The sequence below is a fragment of the Lepidochelys olivacea genome (assembly GCF_965140295.1).
Source record: "Lepidochelys olivacea isolate rLepOli2 genome assembly, chromosome: 2".
NCBI lineage: Eukaryota > Metazoa > Chordata > Testudines > Cheloniidae > Lepidochelys > Lepidochelys olivacea.
The window spans coordinates 8957821-8970691 of NC_140412.1; the positions used below are offsets into that span (position 1 = coordinate 8957821).

The 12871-nt window shown below is 50.0% G+C and overlaps 1 protein-coding gene across 6 annotated transcripts in view; it reads left to right on the forward strand.

Moving 5' to 3' along the window:
* The window catches only part of PTP4A3 (protein tyrosine phosphatase 4A3), a 169937-nt gene that overhangs the window by 54467 nt on the left and 102599 nt on the right, over nucleotides 1-12871 (forward strand). Inside the window, exon 1 of one of the 6 annotated variants that reach the window (XM_084618692.1) lies at nucleotides 5646-5663. The exons of the other annotated variants lie outside the window; for them this stretch is intronic. The gene's annotated coding sequence lies outside the window, so the exon portion shown is untranslated. Of the gene's footprint in view, nucleotides 1-5645; nucleotides 5664-12871 lie in introns of those variants that run through there. 6 annotated transcript variants of the gene reach the window in all.

Below are 12871 nucleotides of genomic sequence, written 5' to 3' on the forward strand. Positions count from 1 at the left end.
TAGGAATGTTGAAATGAGTCCCTTAGGGGGACTTAAATCTTAAACCATCCACATGACCTCAGTCGCTGGCAGATTCGGAACACCCAGGGTAGTTCCCTTTCCATTCAGTGATTTTTAAGAAGGTCTCCTGTTTTCACTGGGCTTCCTCCCCTTCCCCCTGCCCCCCTACCCCTTTTTGTCCAGGGTCAAAAAGTGGCTTCTTGGATCTGATGGGATTTCAGATATGTTGGAGATAGGAAACTCTGTGGTTTAGGGCTCCTTTCCAGAGCTCTTCAGATGCTTGGCTACAGTCTGAGAAAGTCTTGCATTGGTTCATAACCCTTGCTTTGCGCATATGTATGTGTGTGTATTTAAAAAAAAAAAAAAGAGTAGGTTTCTTAAGCTATTTTAAAAGGAATTATTGACGTGTGCAGATGTGAACTGGAAGCTCTGCTTACTGAAAATAATTAACCCTTTCCAGCACGATAGCATATTCAATCCTTACAGTATATAATGTAGGCAGAGAGAATACCGCCATCTGTTAAGGTTGTTCGGCCACTCTGTTTTCAGTTGCTTATAACTTGGCCAAACTTTAACTGTTTGGGCTGAAACTTTTCATGCCAGGTGTCTGCCTCACGCTGATTTCCACCCGCCCCTCCCCCCCCGGGGCAAACCAGTTCAGCCATTTCAGAGAATGAGGCTAAGGAAAAATTACGTTTTGCGATGTTTTAAAAAAAGAGAGGTCACCAGATTTCTTTTTTTAGAAGCTCTAGTGCCCCCATGGTTTGGCTCAGGGACTTGAAATTTGGCAGGGGGTGATCCCTGTGTCCAGGGATGGACCTTTTGTCATCCCCATGAAAATCTGCGCAAATCTGGCCAAGTTTCCTCAGCCTTTGAAAAACCGCACGGAGAGACTTGCTGGAGCTTTGCAGCTAAATTCCCTGAAGATTCCATCTGCAGTGAGCATGCTCCAGTCTTGGGTTGAGCAGGACTTTCTTTGCAGTTGTGGTTTCTGGCTGCTCCAGCCTGAGTGTAGGACCAAACCCCAGAATTCTCTTTTTTTGCTGTGAATGCCCCTCCTGCTGGGCCCACAGACGAGAAGAGCCAAGCAACCTTAATTCTGGCATTTCCTAACTTCTACATGCTTGGTTTTGCAACCTTAATTATCATTTAAGGGGGCGTGTGTGTGCGCATTTAGTGTTTGTATTGCCTGTTAGGTGAATGTTGTGGTTTTTACATGCAGATATGAAGGCAAGCGAATGCAATGTACAGTCGTCATGTAGAATGCTAGCACCGTGAAAAGGAGGCAGAAGGGCAGGATGTCAGCAGGAAAAACAACCAATAGGAGGGCAGAAGTATATGCAAAGAGGCTGTATAGGGAATTACTATATGTTGCACCACATCACACCTCTGTTCTGGTCACTGTCCTGCTGCCATCCTGCCCTTCAGCCTGTAACTTACCCCAGTGTATACATCACCTTTGATGTGCTTTCCTGCTCAGACAGTTTTGTCATCTAAAGATAGCTGGAAAGGGAAATAAAAGGACAGCCGTGGAGAGTGAGAGAGACTGGGGGTTGAGTTGGAGTGGCTTGGCAAGCTGGAATCTCCAGTATCTAAACCTTAATTTTTAAGCCAGTATTGAGCCTTTAAGCCATTTGTGGTTGTGAAGAGGACTGACAAAATGCTGTGCAAACCAATGCAACAAGGTCTGCTTGAGTCTCCAAACAGCCTGTAACAATAGCTGCCAGGCCTGGGTTGTCCCCTCTTCATTGCCATAGGAGGTTGACTCTAAATCCTAATGTCTCTTTCAATGTCAGCTTTACTAACTATTTCATTCAGGGGCACGGTATGCAAAAAAGAGGGACTCTCCTATTAAGAAGTGTTCTGACGAGCTCCTAATTTTGGCATGAGTGGGCAGAACTTGGGCAGGGGATAGCGTTTGGAACAGTATTGGCCTTCTCTCCCCCCCCTCCCGCCCCCCCCCCCCCCCCCCGGCCCACCGCATCAAACCACTTGTGAAGACCATCCCTCACAAAATGAGAGGAATTCACCACTTTTTTGGGGTGGGGTGGGGTTGGGGGGCAATTTCCCTCGAAGAATGAGAGGTCAAAGCTGTAAGCAGAATGTGGTCCAACTCCCACTGCTGTCCTGGCCTCTTTTGGGGGAAGGTAAAGAAGCCTGTCCTCATGGCAGGTGAAAGGTAATGGCTGCTGAGCCGGATGTGTGGAATGCTAAATGGGGTTGGCCCTTGCAGGGGAGTTTTGCTCGCAGATATCTTGCTCTTTTCATGCCAGGGCCCTGCGACTGCTCACATCAGCTACATCACTCCTCCTGCACCTCCCCACTGTGGCAAAGTGGCCCTCTGGGCGTTTGTTCTGTGATGCTGTTTCCGGTATAACCTTCTCATAGTTCACTTATCCCCGAATGTAGTGTGGTGTTGCTCCCTGGTGCTTGGTCGTGAGCTCCCTTTTTGGGGGAGGAAAAAAGAGTTTCACAAGCATCTGTTCTGTCTGACATGAGGTTTCCCCAGATGAGAGAAGCACTCTGACACTGTTAAACACTTGGCAAGCCTGTAGCGCTGCCTGAGGAATTCAGACTTTGCTGTTTCGGGAATGTAGGTGGCTCTCCGAGGACGGCCTGCTCAGAACAGGGTCTGAGGGTGCAATGTAAAGTTTCTTGTCACTCCACTTTGGTGTCCCATACACTTCGGGGGCGGGTATTTTTGAAAAGACAGCCGCTGTGGGGAATATCCCCCTATGTGATAGCTGTAATGATGACAAGTACTCCACCATCTGCCTGGATCCATCTGTCGTCTCCGGTCTTACGCTCCGATTGTACGCCCCTTAGGACAGGGACTGCCTTTTTGTTCTGTGCTTGTACAGCCCCTAGCACAGGGGGTCCTGGTCCATGACTAGGGCTCCTAAGCGCTACAGTAACACAAACAATAAACGCTTTAAGAAAAGAGGCCGGGAGCAGGGGAACGGGGTCACATGCTCCCTCAGAGTTGCTGCTTGACTTGTACTGAGCATGCTCACGCGGCCTGAGCGTTTTCAGTCACATTTGCTGAAGCTGCTGCTCTCACTCGGCCCCGCTGCCAGCGGGTACGGGTTGTCTCTGCCCTTTTCTATACAGTGAGCTTACTTCCCCTGGGAACTGGCTGTCTGCTTTCCTCATTGCCCTCTGCTGGTGGCAGCAGCCCTCTTTAGGTTGCCACCTGCACAGCTGTTTGTTTGCTCCCAGAGTTTGTTCTACAATTCAAACCAAGTCTCCCTGAATTGCCCCTGAAGGGGCCGCATTTGGCTACTTGAGAGCAAATGGCTTTCCCAGGATCAGAAGCCCGATCTCGTCTGCCCTGCAAGGCTTAGCATGGTAACGCCCAGCTGGGTAGGGAGAGAGGCTTGAGCCAGCAGCAGAGGTAGGGTGGAGGGGCACTGCTGGCCTCATGCCTATAGGGGCGATATGGCCAGTGCTATTCCCACAGCTCCTCTGCTCCGTTTGCAAGCAACAAGGAAATGACCCCCATAGGGATCCGCTATGCAGGAGTCCTCCGCCACTCCTGCCCGACTGCCTGCCTCCCCCTCTAACTGCAGCAGCAGCCCCCTCTGAGGCTCTGCTCCTCTGACGGTGCCACCGAGCAGGGGCATGAGTACCTGCACAGGCTGCTCCGGTCCTTTCGTGGCTCCATCAGCAGCCCCCCTGCATCAGGCTCTGCCCCCTGGCAGGTCATGTGGAGGCAGGAGAGAGGAGCTGGCCAGGGAATCCAAGTGCAGATGGGGTGTTGCTAAGACATGTAGGGCAGAGGCTGGAAATGCAAAAGGGAAAGTGTGGTGGTGACAGGGGGAGAGCTTGAAAGCAAGTAGGCGCCCAGCTTTAAGGCTAGTTAAATTCGTGTGTGGTCATTCACACTTCAGTGGAGTCTACAAGAAAGCGCCCAGCAATGGTTGTGTTGAGCAGCTGGTGTTTCTCTCTTGGGGCAGGCTGGGGAGTGGGGTGAACTTGGAAGCTGAGCAAGAGCAGGATGACTTTGTGTTAAGTCACTGTACTGGGATTTGAGAGACCTCGGTTCAGTCTCTGGCTCTGCTACGGACTCCCTGTGTGGCCTTGGCCAAGGCACTCAATATCTGTGCTGCAGTTCCCGTCTGTAAAACAGGGGTGATATTTCTTTATCCCTGTGAGGATACATTCATTGGTTTTCGAGGTGTTTGGCGCTCATCTCCATGGTATCTAAAGAAAAGCCAATAAATAAAGAAGGCTTGATTAGTGTTGGATGAGGCACTTCCAAGGCAAAGAATTTTCTGTAGTATCTGGCTGATGAATCTTGCCCATATGCTCAGGGTTTAGCTGATCGCCATATTTGGGGTCGAGAAGGAATTTTCCTCCAGGGCAGATTGGAAGGCCCTGGAGGTTTTTCGCCTTCCTTTGTAGCATGGGGCACGGGTCACTTGCTGGAGGATTCTCTGCTCCTTGAAGTCTTTAAACTACGATTTGAGGACTTCAATAGCACAGATATAGGTGTGAGGTTTGTTTTTTTTTTTTGGTAGGAGTGGTGGGTGAAATTCTGTGGCCTGTGTTGTGCAGGAGGTCAGACTAGATGATCATAATGGTCCCTTCTGACCTAAATATCTATGAATCTATAAACAAATGGCAGCCTATGGGACGTGTTGGCCAGGCTGGGGGGAAATGTGTGCAGGTGTGTGATATATTGCCATCTGCTGGCTCGTAGTTGCACTTGCGTGTGTGGTTATATCTCCCTCTAGTGCAGTGGTTCTCAATCCGTGGCCCCCGCGGGCTACTTGTGGCCCAATCAGCACACAGCTGCGGCCCATGTGACATTTTCTGGGCCATACAGGTAGTATATACATTGTGTGGCTGCAGCCCCCATAACACATAGAGAGCAGCATATGTGGCCCACAATGGTAAATAAGTTGAGGACCAGTGCTCTAGGGGCTGGCCTGCCTAAGGCTACATCGACAGGTTTCAGAGTAACAGCCGTGTTAGTCTGTATTCGCAAAAAGAAAAGGAGGACTTGTGGCACCTTAGAGACTCACCAGTTTATTTGAGCATGAGCTCACGAAAGCTCATGCTCAAATAAATTGGTTAGTTTCTAAGGTGCCACAAGTCCTCCTTTTCTTAAGGCTACAGCATTACTGTCCATCACAATTCTACAGGCACTAACAGAGATTTTTTTCCTTAAATTTAAGTGCTGTGTTTGCAGCACAGGAGACCCTGAGTGCTAATCCCAGTTGGGTCACACCCCCTGTTGGTTCTTGTGTGTTGGTGACCTGCTCTCTCCAGGGGCTTGTCAAACCTAGAGTTCAACAGACCTCAAGACAGAAGACCTGTCTGTTGACCCAGGGTTTTGTTTGAACTTCATAATAGGAAGTGGGTATTTGATTTGAATGATTTTACTGATGCAAGGCAACTAAGTTCCTTGGTGATAGGTGCAGATATAAATTTCTGAATGTGGTGAGAGCACATTTCAATGTGTGCTGTGTGCTGTAAACAGAGACCGCGCTTTGTTGTGTAATTGTAGATACATGTGTGTAGCAATTTACTTCCTGTGTTGCCAGAAACAATGCAAGAGCATACCATTAATATCCGCAGTGGGGGCAGGGACGTGGACAGTGACAGGTAGCGGAGACGTCTCTGGTACCACATTCTCACAATCTGCAACGGACTAACTGGTAAGTCTCATTGTTCAGGTTGAAGCCTGCTTTTTTCTAATAAAGGTGATTATACCTACCATGCTTACCTTAAAAAGGTCTCTCGGTAGCTCTGTGCAACTTCATTGGAAGCTCAGTGCCCCTAACTCTCATGAGTTTTAATGTGGGTTTAAAGCCCCAGCTCCTGGAGGGAGGTGACTAGGTGAGATCCTTAGCTTTCCTTTACCAAAAAAGTAAGCTTCTCACCTGCATGTTTTAAGAAAAAAAGCTTGACAGCGGGACCCAAGTGCTCCCCAAAAGCTGAAGCCAGAGGGTAAATAATCTCCCTTCCTCCCCCCAGCTTGTTGAAAAATAATGGATTTTTAAACAAATGATTTGGGGGGCAGGGGCCTGACTAGCGATGGGGTTGGTAGAGCTGTAGCAGTGAAGAGGCCTTTCCGCTATTTAAAGCTTGGGTGCCAGAAATTAGCCAAGAAATTATCTCTAGGTGCTCCCAGGTTACTTCTGTGGGAATTCTGTGCAGAATTTTTAATTTTTGGCACACAATATTTTCAAATTCTGTAAAATTCTGCATATTTTATTTGTCAAAATAACAATAAAAAAGATTCAGGAAATGTTTTTTGAGAAATAGATTCCTTACTAGGCATATTAATACAGAACTATGAGTAATAATTCATTTAAACTACAATACAGAACCGTATTTCCCACACCCCTCAGAAACCGTGCAAAGGCTTGAGGAAGTCAGGGGTAATGGAGGAGCTGAGGGGTTGCTGGGAAGGAGCTTAGGCGTGAACTTGGAGGGGGGTTGGCTATGGGTGGGAAAAGTATGGAACAGGTTTTTATGGGGGATGGGGAGGGATTGTTAGAGAGTGTCCCCCATCAGACCGTGGCTGACCCCTAGCCTCTCCCATTGTCAGGCACACTGCCCCTGTTCCCATGTGTCCCTGCACCGTTGTGTGTCCTTGCACCACGTGTCCCTCCACCCCCACTCAGACACCCACTCCCCCCCATCCCCATGTGGCCCTGCATCTCCCTCCCCCTTGTGGCCCTGCGCCTCCACTCCTATTCGCCCCTGCCCCAGTCCGTCCTCCCCCACTAGCCTTTATGAGCCCCTGTCTGCGACCCTCCCCCAGCAGCCCCACTCTGTCTGTCTCTCCCTGGGGCTGGCGGAGGAGGCTGCTCTGTTCTGGTGCCAATATCCACTAGCTTTCTGGTGGGCAAAAGGAGGAACTGCAGAAACTTTCCAGCAGAAGCTTTTTTCTGCGCAAATAATTAAAAGTATGCGCGGCTCATTAATTATGCACATGCAGTGCACAGAATTCCGCCAGGAGTACCAGGTGGTGGTAGTAATACCTAGCTCGTATTTGGTGCATCGTCTATTGCATTCCCTTATAGCAGGGGTTCTCAACCCTTTTCTTTGAGGCCCCCAACATGCTATAGAAACTCCATGACCCAGCTGTGCCACAACTGTTTTTCTGTATAAAAAAGCCAGGGGTGGCATTAGGGGGTAGCAAGCAGGGCAACTGCCCAGGGCCCTATGCCCCAAAGGGCATCACGAAGCTAAGTTGCTCAGGTTTCTGCTTTAGTCCCGGTTGGTGAGGCTTGGGGCCCCAGGCTGCAGTCCTGTAGAGTGGGGTTTTGGCTTTCTGCCCTGTGCCCTAACAAGTCTAACACCAGCCATGCTTGATGGACCCCTGGCTGAGAACCACTGCCTTATAGAACTTATCTTTGCTCCATAAGGATTCTTAGATGGGATTTTTTTCCCCACTTCTTTTTTTTTTTTTTTAAGCGACTTGTTTCTCGGCTGCCTTCCAGTGAGAGGAGCCTTGAAAGCTAGTGGACAATGCTGAGTGCCTTATTCCAGGAGGCTAATTTATAATTCTCGCTTCAGGAGAATGTGGTGGAGAGGGCACAGGAAATGTTCATTCGTTTCTAGCTTCCAGGCATGCTCTTCCCTGTGTGTACTGAACTTGTTTTTTGGGGCAGCTAGCGTAGAGCATTCAGGTGGGCAGACTTATCTGGATGAGATTGTGTGTATTGACTCTTGGAAGCGTGTGTGTCATGCTGATCAGAGTTCAGACTGGCTTGGCAGGGGATTGTGGTCGAGCAGCTAGAGGATGGATTCTGTTCCTGGCTCCACTCACTGTGTCTCCCTGGGTCACCTGCTCAGCTTCTGTCTCAGTCCGCTTGCTTCTGAGCTTGCCCAGCTGCATCACAGGGCCAGCCTGAGGCTGAGCTCCTCATCACTGGCACGTTGATAGGTGCTGCTTATTGCAATTGACTTTGAGAATTACATTCCTCCTGACTCTGCCTTTTGGCAGTGACCAATCTAATACAATAGTAGTGCAGGACAAGATTCCCGTCTCCTCTTCACCAGATCAGTTTGGTTTCTGTTTCTCTTTGCCGTCCCCCCTCAATTACAGGGCACAGCGCCACTGGAAAGTTGGACCCTTCAAGAGACGAGCGGTGGAAATAGTACTTCGTGACACGTTTGCTTTTCACAGAACTAGGAGAAAGAGGCTGAACATACAAACGCAAATCAGAAGATGGGACCAGGCGTTGCTTTGTGCCTTGTTCCAAGGGCTGTTTCATTATGCATCGACTTTCACTTCTATAGCATTGCATAAAGTTGGCTTCCTTAAGTGCTTCCCTTAGCTCTCCATGACCTGTGGGTCTTCTTGGGTGATAGCAGTGCAGGTATAAAAACAGCCTGCTTGGCCAGTCGCTACAGTGCAGAGACTGCGGGAGTGGAGTAGCCAGGCACAGCAATGCTGCACAACGTTCTGGGAAGCAAAGTGAAGAAACACAATGCCACTGTCAGTGTCAGGTGAGTAAAGGCAGGCAGCACGTCACTGGGCTGCTGTTTGTCCAGGACATCAGTGCTGGCATGGCTGTGATTTGGTGAGCACCTCTAGCAGCCCATTGCTGCTTAATGCTGTCCTGGTGCGTGGAATTTTATCTGCCCCTTGCTAATCTCGGTATCTGAAGACAGCACCTGCAAGGAATATCCAAATCCTGACCCAGCCAGACCCTGCTTAGTCTGTGAGATGACGTGATTGTCAGTAATGCCTTTCATCAATGGCTGCTTTACGGTGGTCGTTTGGGGAGTTTATTAGCCCTGAAACTTTCTCCCCTGCCCCAAAGGAGCTGAGATGTTGTGGGTGGTGGTTGATCAGATTAATTTAAGGAACTATAGCTGTCCTCAAACACTTGCCAAGCAGGGCCACCCTGATAACTAGCTGCATGCTGTTGCTGCTTACCTTGACTGCAAGAGAATTGGGTTTTGTGTTCACGTCAGGCAGCCTTTAAAGTCCTGCTCTGAAAGAATTAGTTTGTGGTAAGTGGGACAAGTCCTGTCCGATGGTCTGTGCACAGAAAACTGGCTTTCTGGCAGTGGCAGCTAGGATTGCCCTGTCGCTGGGAAAAGATGACAGCAACAGAGGTTGTTCCTGAAATCATCTACATCAAATTACGTGTTCCATACGTGATGAAAAGCCATGGTGAGCTTCCTCTAGGTGACTGTGCCATAGGAGTTAGAACTGAAAGAAGGTCTGTTGTGTCACAGCTAGTCCATTGCCCTGGAGCCAGCGCAGGATGATTCCCCACTATATATTTTCCTGGCCCTTGTGAAGAGAAGGGCAAATATCATGATCTGAATTGTGTCTAAACTGTGGGCTAATTCTGCTCCATAAGTCGTCAATAGCAATAATGCCTCATTCTTTTGGAGCACCTCTCACCCCATTGAGCTCAAGGCTCTTTACAAAGGGGATTGGCAATATTAACCCTTTTCACAGATGTGGAAACTGAGGGACATGCAGGTGAAGTGGATGCTTGGATAGAACCCAGCTCTCCTGAGTCCCAGTCCAGTGCTCTATCTGCTGGACCACTCGGGCTTAAATGGGAGCAGAAGTCACTTTGCCTCTAAGTTCCTCGTGACGGGGGTACTGCCTTAAACCTGTAAGTCACCATACACACCTATGGCAGTGCCATAACATAACATGGCTGGGTAGCATCCGATGATGTCACTCCCAGAGCACGTTGCCCACAGGTATAGCAAATGGGTAGCAGAGAGGAGACCTGGCAGTTTCTCTGCTATTGAAAGATATGCGTTGTTTCAGACAAACCAGTCTGGCTGCCCGTCATTGTTTGACATACAAAGCCGGGTATCGATCCAAGGAGAAGTTACAGCACAGCATTGGTTATAAATAACTTGACACTCTGTAAGCATTAAAGCTTGGAAAAGCTATCTTCTCTCCCGAGCAAATCTGCTCGACGGGCAGACGGGAGCTTGAAGATCGCTGCATGATACCGCTTAATTGGCTGAGGCAGGTTTGTACTGAAAGTGATTGGAGTGGACCTGAAGTCCCCAGCAGGCTGGGCAGGGCTGCTGCTGTGTGTGTGGGGCATGGTTTCCCCCCCCCCCCCCCAAAGTTCTCTTGCTATAATGAATCTGTGTCCTCCGATACTGTGCAGTGAGCACTGTGTGACTGCTCATGAGGGAAATGCTGTGGGGTTTGCTGGATGAGGCATGTACTTACAGGTGAGCTAATGGACACAGGGATCTTTTGCTCAGCCAGGAGATTAGATTTCCCCCTGACTTTATACATGAGGAAACGTTTGCCGTGGTGAGCTCTCCTGGGCCAGAAATGTTCAATCCCCTCACTCTGGGACTCTGTTGGATCCCACCTCCGAAGTGGCTGCATTTCATACTGATATGACTCCTCACACAGCACTTTGGGCTCATTCCTAACAACTTTTCTGTGTCGGGATGTCCATTATCCAAATATATGTAAAGATAATGATTTATAGGCTTCAATTGCATCCTTAATTTACTCAAAGTAGGAGGGGGCTGGGCTAGCATTATTTAATGCAGGTCAAGGTAAACTGTGCTCTTGCTACAGGTGCATAAGCTTCAGTTATCCCTCGCAGAAGCTTATTGTTGGTGGAAGAATATTTCTCTTCAGAGGGGACAGCTTTCTCTTCCCTCCGCTGTGAACTTTCTTTCCAAACAGTGAACCTGATCTGGATTTGGAACATCGCCAAGTCTGCATTCAGCAAAAGCGAAGGGCCTTGCTAAGCAATATGCATGGGAGAATCTTTGGAGCATAGCGAGGAATGGAACTGATGCATGCTTGCCCAGTTCGTTCCTTTCCATCCTGGGCTTGGTTCATAAACCTGCATCTGGATTCCCTCCGTAGGCAGAAACACCATTCTAAAGATGGGTTGGGGGCTCGCGAGAACTCTGAGAAACTTTGTTTGGAGATGCTTCGGTGGTGGCGCGGTAACAATATTGTGAGCTGCCTGGTTCAAGGACAGCCTGGATCTCTGATTTGGCTGCCTGCCAAACTGTGATCTAAAATTGAGCTATTTAAATAAAACCTAATTTCTAGGGCCTACTAATGTTGTACATGCTTAACCATACACCCTGCCCACCAAGGCTCTCAAGAGCATAAACACTGAACTATGAATGTGATAGGCACATGAGGACACACCATGTTTTGCAGAAGGTCAGACTAGATCAGTGGTCTCCAGTCTTTTTACGCACAAGATCACTTTTTGAATTTAAGATCAACCCAGGATCTGCCCTGCTTACTCCATTTCCCCCCTCCCTCCGTCACTCGCTCTTGCCCAACCTCACTCACTTTAACCAGGCTGGGGCAGGGGGTTGGGGTGCGGGAGGGGGTACAGGCTCTGGGCTGGGGCCGAGGGGTTCGGAGTGTGGGAGCGGGCTCTGGGCTGAGCCTGAGGCAGGGATTTGGGGTGCAGGAGGGGGTGAGGGGTGCAGGCTCTGGGAGGGAGTTTGGATGCAGGAAGGGTCTCCTGGCTGGGGCAGGGGGTTGGGGTGCAGGAAGGGGGTGAGGGGTGCAAGCTGTGGGAGGGAGATTGGGTGCAGGGTGTGGCCTCAGGGCTGGGGCAGGGGGTTGGGGTGAAGAAGGGGGTACAGGGTCTGGGAGGAAGTTTTGAGTGCAGGAGGGGGCTTTGGGCTGCGGCAGGGGGTTGGGGTGCAGGAAGGGGTGCGAAGTGCAGGTTTTGGCCAGGAGGAGCTTACCACAGGCAGCTCCCAGTTGCTGGTGCAGCGGGACTAAGCCAGGCTCCTTTCCCACTCTGGCCCTGTGCCGCTCCCGGAAGTGGCTGGCATGTTTCTGCGGTCCCTGGAGTGGTGCGGGGGGCAGGGAGCTCCATGTGCTGCTACTGTCCCAGTCTCCCCCTCCCCACCATGCCGACTCCGCCGCTCCCATTGGCCAAGAACTGTGGCCAATGGAAGCTGCGGGGGCGGTGCTTGCGGGCACGGGCAGCACACTGAGACCCGCTTTCCCCCCCTCCCCGGGCCGCAGAGACATACCAGCCGCTTCTGGGAGCAGCGTGGGGCCAGGGCAAGCAAGGAGCCTGCCTTAGCCCCGCTGTGCCACTGGACTTTTAGCAGCCGGAGAAGGCAATTGACTGGCAGAGGCTCCTGGATTGACCAGTCGATCGCGATCTACCAGTTGGTGACCACTGGACTAGATGGTCCCAGTGATTGCTTCTGTCCTTTGAATCTATGAAAAGGTAGTTTGGGAGGTGAGGCGACAGGTGACACAAATGAAATGGTCCAATAAGCTGATTTGGGGCCACATCTGTAAATTGTAAACATCCACCACTACGTTTCTGGAGTGATTTGAGGGGGTGAGAGAGGGTGGAGATTGGCAAACAGAAGGGCGTTTAGAGCATAAGAGGCCGCAGAGAAAGAGGTGCTGTAAGGGACAGACGTACAGGGTAAAAAGGCTGGTGTCATTGGGGTAGAAAGAGTGAGGAAGGAGAGAGCAGGGTGGAGGTGTGTTGGGCCTGGAAAACAAAGAGAAGAAGCTTGAGCTTGTTCTTCAGTACGGTTGGGAGCCAGTGAGGTGAGTGAGAAGGGAGAGATGTGGTTGAGAAGATGGGGGACGCTGGAGATGATTTTGGCAGCGGTGGCTTGGATGGGATGTGTTGTGTCCCTCAGAGATGTGTTGCTGAGTGGCTTGGCATCTCAGACCATGTAATAGATGAGTTCATTCAACGTGAGGGAAAAGAAAATGAACCTCCAGCTTGGAAGCCATATTTTCTTCTGGTCAGATATGTAGGTTATTCGATGCTCTGAGGAGGCATCCGTGGACATCAGGTCAGAGTAGCTTGTCCCCAAAGGAAGAGGCACGTACGGCTTGCATCCAACACAGCTTAACATACTAACTAACTTCAGCGTTGCACCAAGAAAA